The sequence below is a fragment of the Macaca mulatta genome, chromosome 10 (genome assembly GCF_049350105.2).
Source record: "Macaca mulatta isolate MMU2019108-1 chromosome 10, T2T-MMU8v2.0, whole genome shotgun sequence".
In the NCBI taxonomy this organism is placed as follows: domain Eukaryota; kingdom Metazoa; phylum Chordata; class Mammalia; order Primates; family Cercopithecidae; genus Macaca; species Macaca mulatta.
The window spans coordinates 2,419,958-2,428,563 of NC_133415.1; the positions used below are offsets into that span (position 1 = coordinate 2,419,958).

At 54.7% G+C, this 8,606-nt stretch overlaps 1 long non-coding RNA gene across 1 annotated transcript; it reads right to left on the reverse strand.

Moving 5' to 3' along the window:
* Window positions 1–972: 972 nt before the first annotated feature.
* On the reverse strand, window positions 973–3,511 carry LOC107000701 (uncharacterized). Its single transcript, XR_001447832.3, has 2 exons — window positions 2,801–3,511; window positions 973–2,248 (listed from the first exon to the last, which is right to left on the reverse strand). It is a non-coding gene; the product is annotated as an uncharacterized LOC107000701 (long non-coding RNA).
* Between the last annotated feature and the right edge of the window lie 5,095 nt (window positions 3,512–8,606).

An 8,606-nucleotide genomic window follows, 5' to 3' on the forward strand; every position in this document is an offset into this window, starting at 1 on the left:
TCCCTGCAGCCCTCTGGGCAGCGGAATTGGGCCAGGGCTCAGCTCTGGGTACTGGAAGCTTTCACCTGTCCACCTTTCCTTCCAGCATGCTACCCCAGCATGACCGTGTTTCACGTCTGCCATGGCATAGGAACAGTGGAGGATCCCTGTTGGACTTGATCCAGGGAGCACCCTGGGGAAGGGACCTAGGAGCATAGAGGGCAGAACAACCTCCACCGGCCTTCAGCCTCTGCTCCTCCAGGTGTCCATCGAGCAGCCTAAGGCAGCAGAGCACCTGCGAGGGCTTCTCCATCTGCCCCCAGCGCTCCCCAGACACCCACAACTTTCACTATTGATTTGGACCTCAATCCAATGCCCTACTCAAACGACCTCCCCCAGGACCCTTTCTACCACAGCACCTCATGCATCCTCTTCCAGGACTTGGCTCTATTTTTTTAACGACCATCGGTCACCCCGACTTGCATTTATTGGCTCCATTTGTTCAATACCGCAGCCCACCACCAGAAGAGAAGCCACCCAAGCAGGGATCTGGTCTCTGGTCTGTCCCTGAGCTTGGAAGGTCACATGGCTCTCAGTTGTTTCCTGAAGAATGCTTGTAGAGTAAGTGGAGAAATGAATGAACGTGTGAACAAATGAATGAGTGTCTAAAAAGTACTTCATCCAACTTGCTGGTCTCTCTCTACCGTCTTTCCCTGGCCCTTGCTCCCCAGCTGTCCTGGGTCTATAGCTCCCCTTTAGTTCCCTGTGCCTCTGCAGAATATTCCACTGCCCAGGGCTCCACTGTCTCCAGCCTGCCAAGGCGTGTGTGAGGCTTTCCAGTGGCTCTGGGGCTGCTGGCTCTGTACCCACTCCCAGCACACTCTGTCTCTCTCTCTGCACCGGTTGACTTTAAGCTCCGAGTCCCTCACCGTGACCAGCACTTGGCCAGGATTCCTGTTGAATGGATTGATGAGTCAATGATCAACAGATGAAAAAAATACAATAGAATTTTAATAATGGCTTAAAATCCAAGAATAGAATGATTTTTTTTTTTTAAAGAATCCCACAGCCAAGTTCTGTGTATGGGAATTGAAGCCAGGGCCAGAAAAATAACAAATAAACAAACAAATCTGTCTTTTGATTCCTCTGCCCTGGAGGCAGCTTGCTAAGTCCCTGGACCCTGCAGTCGTCTGCTAATTTGTTTCCCTAAAGCTGCCAAGCACGGCCTGGCTGCAGTGACACGGCTGGGTCTGCTGTCACCTGGGTACCAGAGATGCAGGCTCCAGAAGTTCTTTCCCTCCCCAAAGCAAATGTGGTCCATGATGCTCTGACTGTGCCAGCACCAGGAGCAGAGGTTGCTTCCAGCCATGGACTTGGGCCTCTCGCTAGGGGAAAGACTGGCTCCTGGAATGCAGTGCCTGCCAGAAGAGAGTCTACACAGTTTTGCACTGGAGTGGTTGTGGCAATGATGGGTTTGGGAGAGAAACCTTGTACCACCCTGTACAGCTCTTGCCCTCAACACACCAAGGGCAGCTATTTTCCAGCCTGAAGCCTTTTCAAAGATGCAGTGTGTGTGTATGTGTGCGCGAGCACACACATACACCACTGCATAAAAATGAATCGTTACGGAATTCAGATCAACAAGCTCTCCCAGACCACAACTGCCCTTTTGTCTGGTCTGCAGAGCTGAGGGTTGCTATCCTGAGGAGGCCAGGACCTCAAGTGAAGATGATAAAGGAAGCGGGAGAGGAGGAGGAGCTGGGTGTGAGAAAGCGGAGACCCGTGGGAGGGACAATGGAGTCCCAAACTGGACGGAGACCTGGAGAGCAGCGGGGAGCCCCCCATGGCCACCATCAATACAGAAATACAGACAGCAACCAGCACCTCTGTAGGTGGGATGAACAGGTCTTAAATTCCACTGGGGCCTCCACTCGGAACCCCGGGTCTGCTGGCTGGATGAGCGAGATCACAGCAAGGGGCAGTGTGCAGGTGATATTTCCATTGCTGGCCTGGTGACCACACGGAGCTTCTGCGACATGGAGCTGGGCTGGGGAGTCCAGGTGGCTACAGGGCTCAGGGGTGAGACCACACAACCCAGTTGTCTCATCTCCTTCCAAACTTAGTCTCAGATTTGGGGTCCTGCACGTCTTCACCTGGTATCAAATGCTTGTTAACGTCACAGCCACCATGCGGCAATCACGCGTGTGTTTTCATCCTCCCGATGGCCTGTGAGTCCAGCAGCAGCCCGTTTTATTTTTCATTCAGAAACCTGAGAGGTGAAAGCTGAGTCACTTTTCCAAAGTCACCGAGTGGCTCAGTTGCAGGGCCAGAACGAAAACCAGGGCTCGGGCCAGTCCCTCCACCTCCGCCTTCCAGCCAGAGTGTCCAGGGATAGGAGGAGCAGCTGTGTGGGGAAATTGCAGTGACACATGCGCAAAGCAAAACATGATCAAATTAAAGAAATGCAATTCCCAAATAAAAATTCTCCGCAAAGTAACACAAGGAGAGAAAACCAAACACCGCATGTTCTCACTCATAAGTGGGAGCCGAACAATGAGAACACTTGGACACACGGAGGGGAACATCACATACCGGGGCCTGTCGGGGGCTGGGGGGCTGGGGGAAGGAGAGCATTAGGACAAATACCTAATGTAAATGACAAGTTGATGGGTGCAACAACCAACATGGCACATGTATACCTGTGTATCCAGTCTGCAGTGGTGCACATGTACCCCAGAACTTAAAGTATAATAATAGAAAATAAATAAAGGGAAATTAAATAAGAAAAAAAAAGAAACTCCAGTACGTTAAAAGAAAATACCTTAAAATATCCTCCTGTCAAGACAGCCCAGTGCCCGTGGGTTTCTCTGGTGTCCGACCTCACAGGATAATTTTTGTGCCTTACATGTCACAGAAGCAGTCATAATCAGAGACGGAGGGCCCGTCTCATCTTTGGGAGATGCTGAAAGGCCAGTGTCCACCGGCCCTGACATTTCATTTCTGCCCCCGTTTTCCTGTAAAGAGACAGAGGAAACGGGACAGCGGCCTTCGGGGTCAGCATTCGGGAGCTGCCTGGTGGCAGGCGAGGACCCGAGGCATTAGCGGCGTCTTCAGCTCCTGGGCCTGCTGAGCTCTGACCCACCCTCGGGTGGCTCAGAGGTGGCCGGTTCACTTCGAGACCCAGGGAACAGATTCTTCCTGAATGAGTTTCAGAGAACAATCTGCACTCTGGCAGCTTCCCAGCAGCTGCAAGTGGAGGTGGGAGGAGACCCGAGGTCGGGAGTCTCTAAAGTGTTTGCCTTTTTCACTCTTGATGGAGAAAAGCCCAGATGTGACTGTGGTTGGACAAGGTCCTGTCACATGGCATGTGTGGGTTCTGGGCTCACATGGCTATCCTGGGGGCATCCAGGGTACTTAGGGGTCGCCCTTTAGCCTTCAGAGAGCTGCCTGGGAAGTGCTCACCTTGCGCATAGCTGTGGCCCCTCCAGCTGCAGGATTCCCCTCCTCCTGCTCCCCAATCCTTCCCACCCAGAACCCCTCTTCTCCCTCTCCTTGCCCCCTCCCATCCCCGGCCCCTCCCACTCCCAGCATCCTCTCTCCCACTCCCAGACCCTCCCACTCCCAGCATCCTCTCTCCCACTCCCAGCCCCTCCCACTCCCAGCATCCTCTCTCCCACTCCCAGCATCCTCTCTCCCACTCCCAGCATCCTCTCTCCCACCCCCGGCCCCTCCCACTCCCAGCATCCTCTCTCCCACCCCCGGCCCCTCCCACTCCCAGCATCCTCTCCCCCACTCCAGCCCCTCCCACTCCCAGCATCCTCTCTCCCACTCCCTGACCCCTCCCACTCCCGGCATCCTCTCTCCCACACCCGGCCCCTCCCACTCCCAGCATCCTCTCTCCCACTCCCAGCATCCTCTCTCCCACTCCCAGACCCTCCCACTCCCAGCATCCTCTCTCCCACCCCCGGCCCCTCCCACTCCCAGCATCCTCTCTCCCAGCCCATCCTTCCTGGCTCCAGTCTTGCAGACCTTCCTGCCCCAGGCACCACCCAACTCCCGTGGCGCCCTCTTCCACAGCCTCTGAACTGGCTTCGTCTCAGTCATGTTCACAGGTCAAGATCATTCTTTTTTGTTTCGGTTTTTTTTTGTTTTTTTTTTTTTTTTTTTTGGTGAGACAAAGTCTCACTCTATCGCCAAGGCTTGAGTGCAATGGTACAATCTCAGTTCACTGCACCCTCTGCCTCCCGGGTTCAAGCGATTCTCCTGCCTCAGCCTCCAGAGTAGCTGGGATTACAGGTGCATGCCCCCACACCCGGCTAATTTTTGTATTTTTACTAGAGATGGGGTTTTTCCATGTTGGCCAGGCTATTCTCAAACTCCTGACCTCAGGGGACCCACCCGCCTCGTCCTCCTGAAGTGCTGAGATTACAGCTGTGAGCCACTATGCCTGGCCCGGTTCATCCTCTGTGATGGACAAGGTCTTTCCACCGTGTGCTGCGCCACTGGGGCAGGGCCTGCTCCGCATCTCCTCCAGGCCTGCCTCCGCGCGTCCCATCACCTCCCTGCGGCCGGCGTCCCAGCAGCCAGCGGCTCCCTTCCCACTGGCCGTGTGAGGCCAGCAGTGACAGGAGCGAAGTTTATGTCTTTTGCTTAAAAGGAATCTTAATGATTAACTTCCCGCTCTTTCTGGGTCCTGATAGCGGGACTGGGAGCTGCCTGGGCTGCACTCCGCTGATTACAGGCTGCCGGGAGGAGCTGTGGGCAGGGAAAGAGCTCAACGCCCTGGCCGTCCTCTCTCAGGAGGATGCTACACAGCGTGAGGGAAACCTCTGGGGTTTTGCACAGAAGCCTGGCTGGGCTGGCCAGCTAAACTCTGCTATGCCTGTGTCCCATTCAGAAGAATATTTGGCTTCTTCCCGTTCTGTCTGTGCTGAAGCCGGCTCCGTGCCTCTCCTTGGGCATAGGTGGGAGGTGTTGCAGATTTGGGCTTGCTGGCTGGTGGAGTGCACGCTTGGCATTCGATGGGCGCTGCCTGGGGTCTGGCTCTGTGCTGTCCATGAGGCCCCCCACTGGTTGCCCTCCCAACACTCAGTGTGACTGGATTTCAGGATGTCACGTGACTTCCTGAGTGTTTCTCTCATTACTAAGGAGCTGGGTCACCTTTTCTGTGTGTGCTGCCACGGGCCCGAGGCATTAGCGGCGTCCTCAGCTCCTGGGCCTGCTGAGCTCTGACCCACTCTCGGGTGGCTCAGAGGTGGCTGGTTCACTTCGAGAAGCCCAGGGAATAGATTCTTCCTGAATGAGTTTCGGAGAACAACCTGCACTCTGGCAGCTTCCCAGCAGCTGGAAGTGGAGGCGGGAGGAGACCCGAGGTCGGGAGTCTCCTCCAGGGACTGAGCGTTTATGGTCTGAGCCTCCTTTTCCGTGGGATTATTTCTTTATTGGTTATTTGCATGCATTCTTTCTATTTTTTGGATGTACCCTTTTGTTTGCATTGGTTGTAAATAACTTAATTGAAATTGCTTCTTTCATAGATGGGATGTGACGCGTATGGTCAGAGGTGAGTCTTCCTCTGTTTCTTAAGGGGTCTATATTTCTTAACAGAAAAAAAACTATCCACTTCTTTGTTGATGACTCAAGTTTTTGTCTTATTGATACTCTTTATTTCTTGTTCTTAATATTATTTCTCATTTTTCCTGTTATGTATTTATTTTTTATACTATTCCAGTTTTCTTTGCGTCTTTTCGTGGTATGACAGTTGTACCTCCCATGGCTGATCTCCTCTGGATACTCACGTTGTGTATCTATAGCACACACACACACACACGCACACATCCACACACGCACAGGTATTTGACCTTTATTTTTTGGTATTGATTTCCGTGACGGAACAATGTCTGTGGAGTCCGTGTTGGGTCCGAGGAGAGACGGAGTATGCCTTTATCTCCCACCTCTGCTTCACTTCTCGCTTTTGTCAAAATAGCCTGGGATTGTAGAGGCATTGTTTACGTTTCAAAAGGGCCATTCTCTAGAGTGTGGAAAATCAGTCCCTCCCAGCCAGGGCCAATAACTTTACACATAAACAGCGACGCCTCCTGCAAGAAACCCGAGGGCATTTATTTAGCTTGATCGCATACAGGTGTCTGGCAGGAGGAAGATGTATTGAATTTTTAACTGTCAGTTAAAATAGAGAGTATTGAACTTTCTATTTTGGTAGCCTTTCTGAGCAAGGTCAATACCATGTTATTTCAGTCTGGAGCTGAAGGTTGGTGACGTCTGTCACCTGTCACCTCCGAGCTGATATTCATAATCCAGGCAATTCTCTGTCTGGCAGGAGAGCACAGGAAATGCATCCCCTCGGCCTGCCTGATAGTGGGAGCCACAGGAGAGAGGCCCTGGGTGGGTGGGGAAATCAGAGAGGACACCGGACCTTACTGATGGGGTCTGTGCCCTGGTCCTGGAGCCTGCGGGACCCAGCTCTCCAACCCTGGGGCCTCGCCCGCAGCAGCGGCCTCCGCCTGGTTACTGTCCAGCAGGGGCACCATGACCCGCAGGCCTGTGAGGCAGGCAGGACTGTAGGGGAGGGCCAGACTTCAGGCCATCAGGAAACTCCACGCATCTTGGTTCCCTTGTTTGTGACACGGCAACCTCAATGGGACACCCTGTACCCCAAAGATCTGGCCCTTGCCGCTCAGTCTGCACACGCCGGGCCTGGCTGCGGCTCCAGGAAGGCTTCAAGGAGGAGATGGGTCCGAGCCTGAGCCTGGCCCTGTGTGAGGACTGGGACGGAGCCCCCCAGAGTGCAGAGACCCTGAGCCCAGGAAGGCTGGCAGCCGGAGGGGGCTCCATGCTGGCCTGTGGGGATGGGTGTGAAGGTCTCACTTATATGGGGCAACCGAGGGGAGGGGACAGAATTTGCATAGACTAAAACCCAGGAAGGACGGGCAGAGATGTCATACACGGAGGTGGCACTTTAGCCTGGAGACAAGGGCTGTCCCTGGAGGTCTCTGAGCTGCAGACCGAGCGATGACAGTAGTCCTGCGCCCACAGTGAGACTCTCCCAGGATCCCAAAGAAAGCGTCCTGTCTGTGAGGTCACTGCCTCCCACCCACACCCAGGAGCAAGGCCCCCAAGCAGCAGTCCCCAAAGAATGGCCTCTGTGTCACTGTTGCCCCTCGGCAAGCCTCACCCAGGAAGCCAGGAGGAGGCCTTCGAGGAAGCCGGGTGGGCAGAATGTCAGGGCTGTGGGCCCCATCCTCGCTGCAGGCCGCCTTTTCTGTCTGACATTAGAAGTCACCGTCCAGGCAGAACCACCCTGGAGAGGGCGTGGCGTCCGCTCAGGAGCAGGGAAAGGCCGTGGGGCAGCGGGCTGCTGAGGAGGGCAGGCGTGGGGAGGAGAAGCCCCCGATCCGGCCAGCCCAGGCCCCCTGTGACTTGGAAGGAGTTGAACTAGGGTCCTGCCTGCTGGGACACAGCCCTTGTGCCTGCCACAAGGTGAGTCCCATAGCTGGGTCCATGCCAGGAGCCTCCCAGGGGCCAGGGCTTCTTCCGGAAGATCGGGAGAAGTGAACCTTTTGATTAGTCATGGAGGTGTAGGGGGCTGAGTGGGGTGCTGATCTCGGCACCCCAGCGTCTGTCTGCACCATTTCCACCCAAGTTGCCCAAAGCCTCTACATCCGACGTATTCAGGCTTGACTCAGGGCCCTGCCACTGCCACTCCTAATCCTCCTGCTTCTTCCACAGCAGGTGAACATCACCCGTATTCCCCAACGCCGAAGTCCAAGTTACAAATCCTGGGACATCGAGTCCTCCCCTCCCAAGCTTGCTCTGGATCTGGAGGGGCTAGCTCTGAACTGGAGAAGGGCCTGCCACGCTCTCCCCGTCCTGTTCCTCTACGCACAGAGCATGTTTCACTCTTCAGGTGTCTTGGTCAAAAGCAGGGCCCATCTCAGGACTGTCCAGCAACCCTGAGGTCTGCAGGTCCCACCCTCCTCCAAGCTGCCAGTGTCTGCCTGGGGCCAGGTCACCACCGCCTGCCCGAGAGGGACCCAGAAGGGGGAGCTTGGCCGGGTCCACCACCCACCCTGTGGGCCTCAGAAGCTCCAGAGCCCCAAGTCAGACAGTCTCCTGGGAGCGTGCTGAACCGGGGTTTGTAATTGTTTTTTTGTTTGTTTTGTTTTTTGTTTTTTTTCAGATGGAGTCTCGCTCTGTCTCCCAGGCTGGAGTACAGTGGCATGATCTCAGCTCACTACAACCTCTGCCTCCCGGGTTCAGGCGATTCTCCTGCCTCAGCCTCCCGAGTAGCTGGGACTACAGGTGCATGTCACCATGCCCAGCTAAGTTTTGTATTTTTAGTAGAGATGGGGTTTCATCATGTTGGCCAGGATGGTCTCGATCTCTTGACCTCGTGATCTGCCTGCCTCTGCCTCCCAAAGTGCTGAGATTACAGGCATGAGCCACCGCACCAGCCCGTACTTGTTTTCATTGTGACTTAAATTAAACTTCAAGCTCTTAATCCCATGGTTCCTGTAACAGGATGTCTGTGGCAAGTATGCTGCCCTCTGCCCCCTATAAACTCTAGAGCACCGTGAGGTCTCCACCTGCTTCCACGTGAGAGGAGCCGCAGG